Raw genomic sequence first — 14,219 nt, forward strand, 5'->3', positions numbered from 1 at the left:
AGATGAATAGCCAGATGAAGAGATGCATAGTGTGAGATTGGGAGGGTCCCATGATCAGGAGCTTTTGTCCCCGTGGAGTTAGGGTGTGTCACCTTCCCAGTGTGGATGTGTTCACTGGTCTGGAATCTCTCCCAGCTCCATACTATTGGGATTTTATGGAGCCTTCTTCATGTACACCTGACCAGTCATAATTCCATTTGCAGCACTTCTCCCTTCTCTGGATTAAGGGGTGTGGGGAGAAAAGCTGAGTGTTCCAAGATTCTGATTATGGCTTGGTCTTTCTCATGGCCATTGCCCAACCAGGAGCCCACCCAGATCCACTTCCCTAGAATAAGAGATACTCTTGTGCTGTTATCACTTAGGAATTAAGAGTTTTAGCAGCCCTGAGTCAGGGAGAGTTCAAAGACAAATATCAGAACATGGATTCTCCTAGTGTTCTTTTTTTTTTTTTTTTTATTTTTATTTTTTATTTATTTGACAGAGGTAGAGACAGCCAGCGAGAGAGGGAACACAAGCAGGGGGAGTGGGAGAGGAAGAAGCAGGCTCACAGCAGAGGAGCCTGATGTGGGGCTCGATCCCATAACGCCGGGATCACGCCCTGAGCCGAAGGCAGACGCTTAACCGCTGTGCCACCCAGGCGCCCCTCTCCTAGTGTTCTTATCACTTAGGAATTTACAAGAATGTTAGGGCAGTCCCAATATGTATGTATTCTATTACCTGACACAGTAAAAAAGGAATAATAGTAGTCCAAAAGCATAAAATCATGAACATTAAAATCATTAGAATAAAGCATTCGTAACACCAGGTCATATGTTGTAAACACGATAGAATTACTTTAGTCTTTGGTCAACCTTGTCTATTTCATTTTTCATGGTAAACATGGCCCACAGCTCATGTTTCCCTGCTGATTTTTCTGTGTGTGAATGTAAATACTGAACCCCGGAAATTGGCATTTGAGAATTTGACATTGGGAATGATCTTCCTGGTCCAGATTTCTACTGGAAACCTGCAGGAGTTCTACCTCTTACGTCATCATGATTTCCCTTTACTGCTGTGGAACCAGGGCAAGGTTGAAAGGTTTTTTCTCAGTCATATGAATGTAGCCAAGTGTTGGTCATTCCTTCTAGTGGAATCCCAGACACCTTGGCAGCTTTTGGTTTGAAACATTTTCTCCATGATTTTGGATACAGACTCATTTTCTCGTTTCATAGAGAGTCCAGAGGTATGTCCGTTGACAACTCTGGCCCCTTGAGTGTCTTCCAAGCCATCACCATCAGTCCTAGAAACTCCAGGTGGGCAAAGCATTAAGGAACAGCCCACATTCCATTGGCCCCTCCAGTATCTTGTGTTGGATCCTATGTGAGCTGGTCAATACCACAGTTCCTGTGTATGTTTGGAAAAGAAGAACAACAAATACATCACAAAGATTATAGGCTTTGGATACTGTTCAGATGTACCTCAGATATTTTCTGTTTAGGACTCATTCTGGTTTTCTTCTGTACATGCACAAGCTGGCCGCTAACACTTTCATTGAATAATACCACACCAAGAACCTCTCCTGAGAAAATAGCTACCCCACGCATTTTTGTCATGGGAAGCACTGTTATAGTTTTTTATACCCTCCCTCTTTCCATCACTGTAATTTTTCTCTTTTTCACTAGACTATGTGGAGGGAAGCAAACAACTTGTTCTTAATCAATGCATGTTTCCGAATTGCCAGCACCTTTATTCATTTTTTTTTTTAGAACGGCTATTTTTTTAAAGATTTTATTTAAATTCAAGTTAATTAACATATAGTGTGTTATTATATTTAGGGGTAAAATTGAGTGGTTTACCAGTAGAACATAACACCTAGTACTCATTACATCAAGTGCCCTCCTTAATGCCCATCACTCAGTTACCCCATCCACCACCCACCTCCCCTCCAGCAACCTTTGGTTTGTTCCCTATAGTTAAGAGTCTCTTATGGTTTGATTCCCTCTCTGGTTTTATCTTACTTCATTTTTGCTTCCCTTCCCCTATGTTCATCTGTTTTGTTTCTTAAATTCCACATATGAGTGAACTCATGGTATTTGTCTTTCTCTGACTGGTTTATTTCACTTAGGGTAATACACTCATGTACTATCCACATTGGTGCAAATAGCAAGATTTCATTCTTTTTAATGGCTGAGTAATATTCAGATGTGTACACACACACACACACACACATATATATATATACACACACACCACACCACATCTTTATCCACCATCCATAGATGGACATTTGGGCTCTCCATAGTTTGGCTGTTGTGGACATTGCTGCTGTAAACATTGGGGTGTAGGTGCCCCTTCAAATCACTATTTTCATAGCCTTTGGATAAATACCCTATAGTGTAATTGCTGGCTCGTAGGGTAGTTCTATTTTTATCTTTTTGAGGAAACTCCATACTGTTGTCCAGAGTGGCTGCAGCAGTTTGCATTCTCATCAACAATGTAAGAGGATTCCCCTTTCTCTGCGTCCTCCCCAACATTTGTTGTTTCCTAAGTTGTCAGTTTTATCCATTCTGTCAAGTGTGAGGTAGTGGTTTTGATTTGTATTTCCCTGATGATGAGTGATGTTGAGCATTTTTTCATGGGTCTGTTAGCCATTTGTATGTCTTCTTTGGAGAAATGTCTGCTCTTGTCTTCTGCCCTTTTCTTGACAGGATTTTTTGTTTTTTGATTGTTCCGTTTGATAAGTTATTTGCAAATATCTTCTCCCATTCTGTAGGTTCCTTATCAGTTTTGTTGATTGTTTCCTTTGCTGTGCAGAAGCTTTTATCTTTATAAAGTCCCAGTAGTTCATTTTTGCTCTTGTTTTTCTCGTCTCTGGAGACATATCTAGTAAGAAGTTTCTGATGCTGAGGTCAAAGAAGTTGTTGCCTGCATTCTTCTCTAGGATTTTGATGGATTCCTATCTCACATGTAGGTCTTTTATCTGTTTTGAATTTATTTTTGATTATGGTGTAAAAGAGTGGTCCAGTTTCATCCTTCTGCATGTTGCTTTCCAATTTTCCCAACATCATTTGTTGAAGAGGTTGTCTTTTTTCCATTGGATATTCTTTCCTGCTTTGTTGAAGATTAGTTGGCCTTATAGTTGAGGGTCCATTTTTGGGTTGTCTTTTTTCTTTTCCATTGATCTCTGTGTCTATTTTTGTGCCAGTACCATGCTGTCTTGGTGACTACAGCTTTGAATATAGCTTGAAGTCTGGTACTGTGATTCCCTCCAGCTTTGGTTTTCTTTTTCAACATTAATTACTTTGGCTATTTGGTGTCTTTTCTGGTTCCATACAAATTTTAGAATTGTTTTTTCCAGCCCTGTGAAAAATACTGGTACTATTTTGATAGGGATTGCGTTGAATGTGTAAACTATCAGCCCCTTTATTCTCCTGAGTGATGACCCACTCTATATCCAGGTCTTCCTCTTTACTCTGGATGAATTAGAAAACTTCCTCATCTCAGGAGAAGTATATAGTCCGTTTTTCTCCATGTCAGTCATTAATATATTCACACCTCACAGAGTGTTATGTACAGTTACAAGCTAGTGACATTGTAGGTAAAATTGAGACTAATATAGAGAATCTATTCTAGTAATAGATAATTATAGCAATATAATGAATCCTTTTAAAAGTATTATATAATTATCCATACAATTAAGTTGTATTAATGGTCCCAGGAGGTAAGGTCAGAGTCCAATCAGTAATGTAACAGTGTCTCCTGAAAGAATTCAGAGATACCCAAAATATCTCTGAATGGGTATCTTTTAGTTTGAGATGTTTTATTTGCCTAACATTTTCCTGGGTGGGGGCTTGTGAAGACAGTTCCACAAAGGTGGTTAACAAATGTGATGGTTCCTCCAAAAACTGGGACTCCTAATGGTCAGTGTGGAATCTCTAAGTGGCAACAAGCATAGGTATTAAAACCTACCACACTAGGTCCTGCCTAAATGCAAACTCCAGAGGGGAGAAGATCCTTTAACACTGTAAGGTTAAGACCCACAAAATATCTGGAATCATGACCACAACTTCAGTGTTAACTGAAGTAGAAACTTCTTATACCAGAGAGCCCTGCCCGGGAACAAGATATATCACACCTGCATCAAAGGATACTGATCTACCAGGACAGGTCTATGACCTACCTGATGGTACAGATGCAGGCTAAGGTTTCTGCTCCCTGAATCCCTATGGGGGCATCAACAGGTCAGTCTCACTGGGGACACTCTTTCCAGAACCAGGGACTCTTTGGAATATTTAGGGATGTCCTGTGTAGACTGGGGTTAGACTGGCACCAGAATCTGAATCTGCTTCCATCTCGGAGAAAGAAAAATGAGTCATCCAGGGTCCTCTCCTCTCTCCATAGAAGGAATCTCCTTTGCAGTACCCCAGAGGGAGGCACTCCAGGTTCCTCATACTGTGGCAAAGAACACTGACAGAGCAAGTGACTAGATGCAAACAGATAGAACCCGATTATTTCCGTGACATTTGGTCATTAGAAAAACAGATGAAGAGTCATGATGCCTACCATCCAGGAACTTTTAGATTAGAGCAAATGGGTTCATTGTTGAATTCAGGATTGTGGAGTCAGTGTGAGGAAGAGGTGGTTTACAGGGGACCTTGCTTCAGTTGGGCCAGTTCCCTCTCTCTGTTGTGGTGTGAGCTCTGGTGTCACCCCGATGGGTCATCCATGGACCAAAGAGTTTTAGTAGCAGTAGTAGTAGCATTTATTTTACATTTTAATTAAGAATAAAGCTTTCTAATATAATTTTCCCTGAAGATTCTAAGCATTTATGTTAACTTCCTTTTCATTTTATTTTATGAATAGACAAGAGACAAAATAGATTAAAATAATATGAACACTGGCTGTTGAATTTCTTTGGGAAGGCTTAGGAATGACAGGCCTAGAAGTACCCCCAGAGGCAGGGACATCAGAGCCCACAGTCAGCTCCCCCCTTGCCCAAACCAGATCCACCCCCTTCTGAGGCTGTGTGCCGGTCTGGCCTGGCTCTGGATCTCCTCCCTTCCCAGGACAGATTAGAAGAAATCAGACTCTGAGGGGCTGTTCGTTTCATCTCTCCAGGGCTGGTGCTCACAATTCCCAAAACGCAGAATCCAATAAATGGGGCCAAAGGACTATATATTTTAGTGCCTTCATTTCTGGTTTTTATCCTTAAATCGTGTGCTTCACCATCCTTTTACCCAGAATCCTGTTTTCTGTTCCTGCAGATTCAGTAGTTGCTAAAGTCACAAAACATAAATATATGTATACATTATGACATGATTAAAGCAATCTAACTAATTAATCTCATAGTGTTAGGATTTTTTATTTCTGATTTTTAAATTAATTTTTGTTGACAACATTGAAGATACACTGTCTTAGCAGATATCATGTATAATAGACGTAGAATTATGTGTAGTCACCATGCTGGATCTCCAGAATTTATTCATTGCTTAACTGAAATTTTGTGACATTTGACCAACGTCTCCCACTTTGCCCTCAGCCATGTCCTAGAATCAAAATTCTACTCTGCTTTTAGGAGTTCAATATTATTAGATTTCAGATATAATTGAGATAATACAGTATTTGCATTTTGTGTGGCTTATTCCACTTAGCATAACATCCTCTGTGCTCACCCACACTGTCCAAATGGAAGGATGTTTTTCTTCTTTTTTTAAGGCTGAATTTTGTATAGATTGATATTATAGTATATTTGATATTTTATTTATGATACATAATATATTCTATAATACATATTTTAAATCATAAATAATGTTATAATGTATATAGCACATTTTCTTTAACCATTCCTCCTAGAAAACAGGGACACTACAGGAAAATGACTCTTCCTATTTGCTAGAATAATTAAATTTGAAGAAAAACGAAATAAAATTGGTAACACCAATGTGGAGGAATTAAAATGATCCTGTATTGCTAATGAGAGTATACAAAGTACAGGAAAACTGGCATTTCCTTGTAAACTCAAACATTTTTCCATCCTGTTAAAAACATGTAAGCCCAGGGGCGCCTGGGTGGCACAGCGGTTAAGCGTCTGCCTTCGGCTCAGGGCGTGATCCCGGTGTTATGGGATCAAGCCCCACGTCAGGTTCCTCTGCTGGGAGCCTGCTTCTTCCTCTCCCACTCCCCCTGCTTGTGTTCCCTCTCTCACTGGCTGTCTCTATCTCTGTCAAATAAATAAATAAAAAATCTCAAAAAAAAAAACAAACATGTAAGCCCAACAAAGAAATATCTCGGAACTACTAATCTACCCTTCCTTTCTCTATTTTTCTGTTCATCCATATTTCGAGCCTGTAGCATACAAACTTTAATTTTTTTAACCAATAAGGAAAAAGGAGATGAAGCACATAGGTGGGGCCCAGTACATACATCTTCATGGTTATTACAGGACACCTAGTGCCCAGCCTGCAGGGTTTTATGGGGATGACGTCACATCGTATGTGCAACATGGTGCACCATAACTTCCTGGTGAACAGAAAATCAGTGCTCTGGGGCGCCTGGGTGGCACAGTGGTTAAGTGTCTGCCTTCGGCTCAGGGCGTGATCCTGGTGTTAAGGGATCGAGCCCCACATCAGGCTCCTCCGCTATGAGCCTGCTTCTTCCTCTCCCACTCCCCCTGCTTGTGTTCACTCTCTCGCTGGCTGTCTCTATCTCCATCGAATAAATAAATAAAATCTTTAAAAAAAAAAAAAATCAGTGCTCAATCAACATTGCCGTAACCAACGTATACACGTTGCTTTCCAAATAGAGACTTGCTCCGACATGAGCGCTCACTAGCCTTCTTTCTGTAAACTTAAAAGTGCTGTGAAAGCATGTGGTCCTTCAGGATGGCGATGGTGGTCTTTGCTGGGAACCGACCGTAAACTCACAACAGTGAGAAGTAAATAGTAAACTCTTTCCTGGGAACTCCGCAGGAGTTGTTTGTGTTGACATAAGACGGAGAGTGTGGGGGGCTCAGGTGCCTGTGCCTGCGTTCTCCAGTGTGGCCACTAACCGTGGGTCTCCAGGAGCAGCGTCTGCACTACGAAGGAACTCATGACAGATGCCAATTCTCAGACCCCATTACAAACCTGCAGAATCACCGTTTCTTCTATGGAACCTGAACACCAAATGATTTCTATGCACATTCAAACTTGAAAGCACATCATTGCTTATCAGCCTGGGTTTCCAATCAAGATCCCAGGTGAGTTTTCAGAACCACCATCACCTGTGCCCTCTGCCAGAGTCTGTCTATTGGTCAGGGCGAGAGCATCAGTGCTGCTTTAACTCTGTGCTCCAGGTGCTTCTCAGGGAGACCAGGGTGAAGCACAAGGAGTCACGGATACATTTGTGAGAGCTGCTTTCAGTTGAAGAGAAGATACTAGAGTGTTCGGCCTTCCCTTGGAAGGGGCAGGTCAGTGCAGCCCACGTTCCCCATGTTATGGCAGGATCTGTGGCTGGCTGTGGGAGGGGAGGACATCTAAAACCAGGATGGAGAAACTCACATGTAAGTGTCCACATAGGAGCTCCTTTTTTCTGAATCTTTCCTGTGAGAAAGGAGAGGGTGGCCTTTTGTGCATTTCAAGATCCTTCTCCCTCTGAGCTGATGATAGCAGATGAAGAAGCTGTGCTATGATTTCTATACCTAGTATCACTATAGAAAGAAACCTAGAACAGAAGGAAGAGGCAGAAATGGCTGCTTCTTGGGTAAATCTTGTCTTGACTTAGCTTAGGGCTGTGTCTTTATTTCTTACTAAAAGGCCATGTATTAGAACTTGCAAACATTCACTTCTCTACTTCTGGTGGTCCTGCCTAGCAAATATGTTTGGACTACTATTTATCCTTTTAATGAGAGTCAAGTCAGCCCTTTAGGCTATTCCTCCCTTACATCCCCGTGCTGTCTCTCCATTCTCTCCAACTGGGTTTTCTATGCAGCATGAAGAATTCCTACCATGAATTCATGACCAGCAACTATTGAAATATTCCCTCTGTAACAGATCAAAATGGGGATGTGTTGATACCCAAGATTCTCACTGGAGATGGGTCAGGTTTTGGGACCCCAATAAAGAAGGAGAATATATACTATTGAGGTTCTCTCTGGGTGAGGCCTGAGTCTATGTAAACTAGATGAACATGAACAAATAAACCAGACAGTTGTCGGGCCCAGAATAAGTCAATGTTCTGACAGAGAGAGCCTTGTTGTCTAGATTGCTTCAATGAAAGACTATTTAAAAAATATTAAAGATTACAGGACATGGGAGCAATCTGCTGCTTGAAATTTCAGAAAATTCAGAAAACTGCTATATTTTCATGATTGGAATCATATAAACATTTGACTTTTTTAATTTTTGTAAGCATTATCACAGTGACGAGTCCTTCCTTGTGCTTCAGGCCACTGAAATCAATTTGTCTTATTACAGTTGATGTTAATTTTGTACACTTGGTTCAGGGTCTCTGCCAGTTCCCTGAGAAAATGAAGGCTATCACCTTTGTTTCCTGGAGATCCTAGTCTTTGCAAGTAAAGGTTATAAATTATTCCTTGTTCTCGTAATTTGCCATTTTATCTTTCATAGCATTACAGGCATTCTCTCCTTTATTACTTTTCTATTTTCAGGAAGAGGAAAGAAGTATAGTATAATTACTATATGTTCAAGTGTCTTAAAATTCTATATTGCAACTCATCACAAATGACAAATGACATCATTCCAAGGAAATAATCAGGCTTTTGTTGGTGTATAGAAGGAAGTATTCATGATGTTCTATCTTGACTTTAACCTTCCCCTCTGCTGAGATTATCTGTACCCTTCACTCTAGTTTAGTGATAATTCTAGAAACTAAGTGGCATAGAATCTTAAAATGAGACATCTATTCCTTATTTTTGATTCAGTAGTGCTTGGAAGTGAAGTTAAGGACCAGAACATTGAAAATGTTCCTACGTGTTCTAAAGTGGCCATCAATAAGAGCATTGGGAGAAATAATTTTCTATATCCTTCTATAATGTGCTCTCTTCTCTACTGAGCATAGATAGTGCTGGATTTCAAATTGAAGACTCTCCAGCAAGAGTCATGTTTCCTTTTTTTATAAGTAGGTCTTGCTATCTCTAGGCTGTTTCTGGCCTTTTTCTTTAGAAAAGGAGAGAACCCTGCCATATGAAGAGAAAGGAAACAATAGTCACACACCCAAGTAGGTGGGAATGAATGAAGCAGATGACACAGTTGAGGGTCAAAGAGAAAACAGCCTTAAAATGTGGTCTGGTGGCATTGGGTGGCTCAGTTGGTTGGTGTCTGACTCTTGATTTTGCTCAGGTCATGATCTCAGAGTTCTAGGATCCAGCCCCACATTGGGCTCTGCCCCCACTGCTTGAGGGTTCTCCTTCTCCCTCTGCCTCTCCTCCCACTTGCACATGCTCTGTCTCTCTCCCTCAAGTAAATAAATAAATCTTTTAAAAAAATAAAATGTGTTTTGGGGAGCTCTGCTTGAATGGAATGATCCTGGAAGCCAAGGTTTATTTTTCTGGTGGTCACAGAGGGACATCTCCTGTCTTGTTCTTCACATGCTCCTACATCCTCTAAGGACTTACCTTCTCTTCCAATGTCTTCCATGGCATTCATGGTGAAATCCAAAACTACCATCCCCAGGGCCAGTGAGAGGTATATGTGATCTGATTGCTGTTCCGTTGCTTGTGGAGGCATGTGAAACTGGGAGTTTCCAAATGGAGGCCCCAATGTCTTTTACTCCTCTCTTTTTTGGGGGGTGCACTTGTCTCCTGGAGACACACACACATTCTGGTACAACATCAGGAATGTGGGGTAGACTGACCCTTCCCTACCCAAACTTACATACAGCAGCTCTCCCCATGGAGGCTTCCCCATTGATGAGACCCTGTGGTCTTTCCTCAGAAATGTACCTGGGAGCTGCAGTGTTTACATTGGCCTAACAGTGGAATGAGTTGGGCCAGTCATTAAGACCAAATTGATGCTAGGCCTTATCATGGACTAAGTGACAGAATCTTTGAGGATGGGACCCTGGAGATGGTAGTTATAAAATCTCCCCAGGGGATCCTAACGACGCCAAAGCTGAGAATGACTTTTGTAAACATTGCTTTTCAAAATTTCATGTATGTATAGTGGTATCTGGCTAGCTCAGTTTGTAGTGCATGAGACTCGATTGTGGGGACACGAGTTCAGGTCTCTTGTTGGGTATTGAGATTGCTTAGATAAATAAACTTTTAAAAATCTCATGTATATACAATCCATTTGAGGTTCCCATTAAAAACAGATTTTCTGGCCCCACGCTCAGATACCACTACCTCCCGGGTCTGCATGAAGCCCATTAACTTGTGTTTTTAACAACCGTTGAGGTTGCTGTCCCCAGATGTCATTTCCAGTAGCACTGAGGAAGCGGAAGATCAAACCTGAGTCCCTTATTCCCAATCATTCTGTGTCAACACACATACTGCCCTTCCCCGTGAAGACTGACATCTCCCAGAAAGACGACCCTCTCTGCTCATCCCCTGCAAGCTGGGAAGGGACTAGATAAGGTTGTGTTGTCTGAGCAAGGCTCTTTGGGAGAAATAGCACGTGCTGATTCATGAAAGGAATGTTCATTGAGCACCTACTACATGCTCCATGTTTATTAGGAGGCCCTGGGCCCAGGACACTGTGCTGGGAATCTCACATACATTATGGAAGTTAATCTTTCTATAGCCCTGGGAATTGGGTATTATATGTTCATTATTCTCAGCAGCATTCGGATGCTGGGTATGCCTCCCTGGGATTGTAGAGATTGTTTCTCTTCTTTTTCATTATCATTAATCTTAAAAATAATGTTGTCCATGATAGCACAAATATAGAGAGCAGACTGGGAGAAAGGAAGGGTGGATTAGGGGCTCTGGGTATAATTTGGTTCATCAATCATTTGCATTTATGTCTTTGGTTAATTTTATGTGTGGACTGTGAATGGACATCCCAGGAATGGAAGGTGGGATGTTACATATTAATTTGGAAGCACTGTTTCAACCAGACATGTGAAACTGACTCCCTAAATATTTAGTCCTTTACTCTGCTTTATCCGAGCCTGGGCCTCAGGAAAGCGTGAACGCCAGGTTGGGCCACCCAGATGGAGCTGCCAGGAACTCTGTTCTCTGAGCTCTTTTGCGAAGGGAGACACAGAGACTGGCGGTGGAGCCGTGGAGGGCAATTTCGTGGTCTGAGCTCATTTTCTACAAAATCTGAGATGATAATTCTGTGTTAGGCTCTGCAACCCCCATTTAGGCAGAAGAACTATTACCGATGCGAATCCTGGGGCAGCTGAGGTTTGTCCACAATAGCGTTAGCCCCGAAAATGAATCCGGAATATAGGGTGTCAGAAGGTCGCTGGAGAGGTGGGACTGATGGGTGCCTTCTGCGTTCATACTGCACAGCGTAATGGTGGATGTCCAGTCCCTTACCCCCACCTGTTCTGGGTCCCTCTGCATTGTGGCAGGTGCTGTACTCAGGATCTTGAGGGGTTCACCTGCATTCTCTGTGTGTGCATGTGTGTCGTTTTGGCAATAGGGAAGGGAGATGATGTCAAATATTCTCGGTGTAATAATATTAGTCAGAAGGAGGACTGGTCCATCCATAGACTCTGGTCCTAGCTTGCCTGAACCACGAACTCAGACGTGTGAGCTTGGTTGAGATGAGATTCAGGTGTGGTGCTCTGGAGCCCCGGCTGGTGAAGGGAGGAACACACAACTGCAGGTTTGGGCCCAGAGAGAAGCTGTGTGCGCCCCCCAAGTGCTCTGTGCGCATGTGCAGCACTTGTTGGGTGTCTCTATCTGCGCAGGCGCTGTAGGAAGCCATTACCAAGGGTGAAGTCTGCGGAAGCGGGGGCAGAGTCACGTTGGTGTGTTGTGCGAATGTGCAAAAGTGAGCGGAGCGGGCCGGGGAAATCTGTCGCACTGGGTCTTCCACCGTCATGCAACGTTGGCAAGATGTTTAGGCCACTTGAGAAACTGGTCAAAATGAAAGGTAATACTGTGATCTTAAAAGGTGAAGTAATGTACATGGAAATTTTCAAGTGTTAATTTGACCATTTAATTTGTCTACTCAATTTGTTAGGCATAGGGAACCAACCTGAGTTGGTTGGGTCTCCCACTCGGTTTTGGCTCAGGTCATGATCTCTGGGTGGTGAGATCAAGACTGGCTACATTTGATTCTTATCAAAACTATGCAGGCTATAGGTCAGCTCTCTGGGCTAAAGGTGAACATTTTTGTTTCTGTTCCTCATCATTCACCCCAGACCAATTTTCTGTTCTTAAATACTTAAGGTTGTTGAAGGGCGAAGGGCTCATATTGTGTAACTTCTTCAAGGTGACACGGGTTGTAGAGCTATCTGCACCCATGCATTGAAACTGGTCCCTATCTGTCCCTGTGTGTAATTGTTACAGAAGGCCATTATTACAGAGTCCAGAGGGGACACTGCGGTGAATTAGTTTTGAGTAGTCAGTATGATCTGTTGGCTGGGTAAAGCAGTCAGGAACTGCATGATAGCCTGCATAGTTTTGGGCTTCTGGCAGAACTCTGCAGGTAGTCTGGTCGAGATTCCCTCTCTCTGCCTCCTTTGCCTCCCCCTCTTAATTAATTAGTTAATTAAATGAAAAAATATAAATAAAAATATGAATACATAAAATATAAGTAAATAGAAACATAGATAAAAATCAATCTACCTATCTTTAACAAATAATTAGTAGGGACGTCACACCTGTAGTAGCTTCAGGTGAGGTTTTTTTTGAGAGGATACGGAAGCAAAGCAAGGACAGTGTTTAATTCGGTATATCTTAAGTAGTTGCCTTATTTTGGAAAACTTAGTTGACTGTAATTCTTTGTTCTTAAGTTCATTCTCTTCCTTTCCAATGCAGTGACTGTGAATTAAGTTGTAATTTGCTTATAGAGGCTACCAGGGCATTAGAGCCACCTGAGTCAATGGCTTCGCTGTTTAATTTCTTTAACAGTGAAAATACAGTTGGTAGAATATTACTGATTTTTCTGCCTTTTTTTTTTTTAATTCATTTGCAAGGGTAGCTCAGTAATTGTTCACTCCTCGTAAAAATGCAGTCATGATGGTGCAACAATTTCACGTCCAGGAACCATCCAGTTAGGTCACATGTATATAAATCAAAGATCCACATTTCGTGATATGATGTGATAGCAGGAGACAGATACATTTAAGTATGTGAATGTGTAAAAAAGGAGGTGTTTCAACAAGGGTGTTATATTGACAGTTACCACCAGATAAGGTATTTTAGGAATACAGTAAATCCATTTCTACTGGTGTGAAAACACCACCTTTATATATGTAGCATTGGTTAAGGAAAGCAATTTGATTGACGGTAAGTTTGATATGACAATATTTATGTAAACATTAAAGGAAGTGCAAAATATTTTAGTTTGTGTGTGTGTTACACAATTTCAAATGGAACTTCACGTACCCTCTGAAATTGCACAAGAAGGAGGATACACCTCAAACTGATAAGCTATTATATCTGAAGGTCAAACTATTACTGACTGGGGGCAATGAAAGGGGACTTTTACTTTATTTAAATTAAAAATAAATAATTTTACTTTACAGTTAAAGTTATGCCTATGTGTAGATGTTTTCCAACTTTAACCAGTTTCCACACGTTTAGGAGCTAAAAAAGAATACTCTGCTGTTTATATGTCTGACTTTCAGTGGGTTTGCTGAGTTTCTGTTTAGGGTCCTGTAAGGTCAGTTTCATGAGGAATTGGATTTTCTCTGCAGCCTCTGGGGGGAATCCACTTCCAGGACCATTCAGGTTCTTGACAGAATCCATCTTTAAAGACAAATTGGAGTTTTCACATGAGGCGCAATACTTTATTCAGATCCGTGGGTGGAGTGCTTTTGAGTTCCTGGATGAGTCCAGGTTGACCTATTGAAACTGAAACAGATTTAGGTCAACTGTGTGGGAATCTTCTCTTAAGTGTGCACAAGGGGATTGTCTAGGGTTCCAGTGGAGATGGTTGTTCACAAGGGCAGCGGTTGAGGTGTCCTAGCAGAAGTTATAGTAACATGTCACTCTGCAGAGTGTTGTTTAGGGAACGCACTAGTGAGAAGGGCTGGTGTCAGTTCAAGTGCCCTGTAATCCAACTGACTACACAAAAAGGATGCTAAGTAGCACCCCATCATGGAGGAGTTTACTTAAACTG

General features: G+C 41.7%; 1 protein-coding gene across 3 annotated transcripts in view; it reads left to right on the forward strand.

Moving 5' to 3' along the window:
- Positions 1 to 14,219, forward strand: part of LOC100482033 (putative protein ZNF720) — a 181,386-nt gene that overhangs the window by 135,852 nt on the left and 31,315 nt on the right. Inside the window, exon 7 of one of the 3 annotated variants that reach the window (XR_004619164.1) lies at positions 11,839 to 12,023. The exons of the other annotated variants lie outside the window; for them this stretch is intronic. The gene's annotated coding sequence lies outside the window, so the exon portion shown is untranslated. The remainder of the gene's footprint in view (positions 1 to 11,838; positions 12,024 to 14,219) is intronic. 3 annotated transcript variants of the gene reach the window in all.

This window comes from Ailuropoda melanoleuca, chromosome 12 (assembly GCF_002007445.2).
Source record: "Ailuropoda melanoleuca isolate Jingjing chromosome 12, ASM200744v2, whole genome shotgun sequence".
Lineage (NCBI taxonomy): Eukaryota > Metazoa > Chordata > Mammalia > Carnivora > Ursidae > Ailuropoda > Ailuropoda melanoleuca.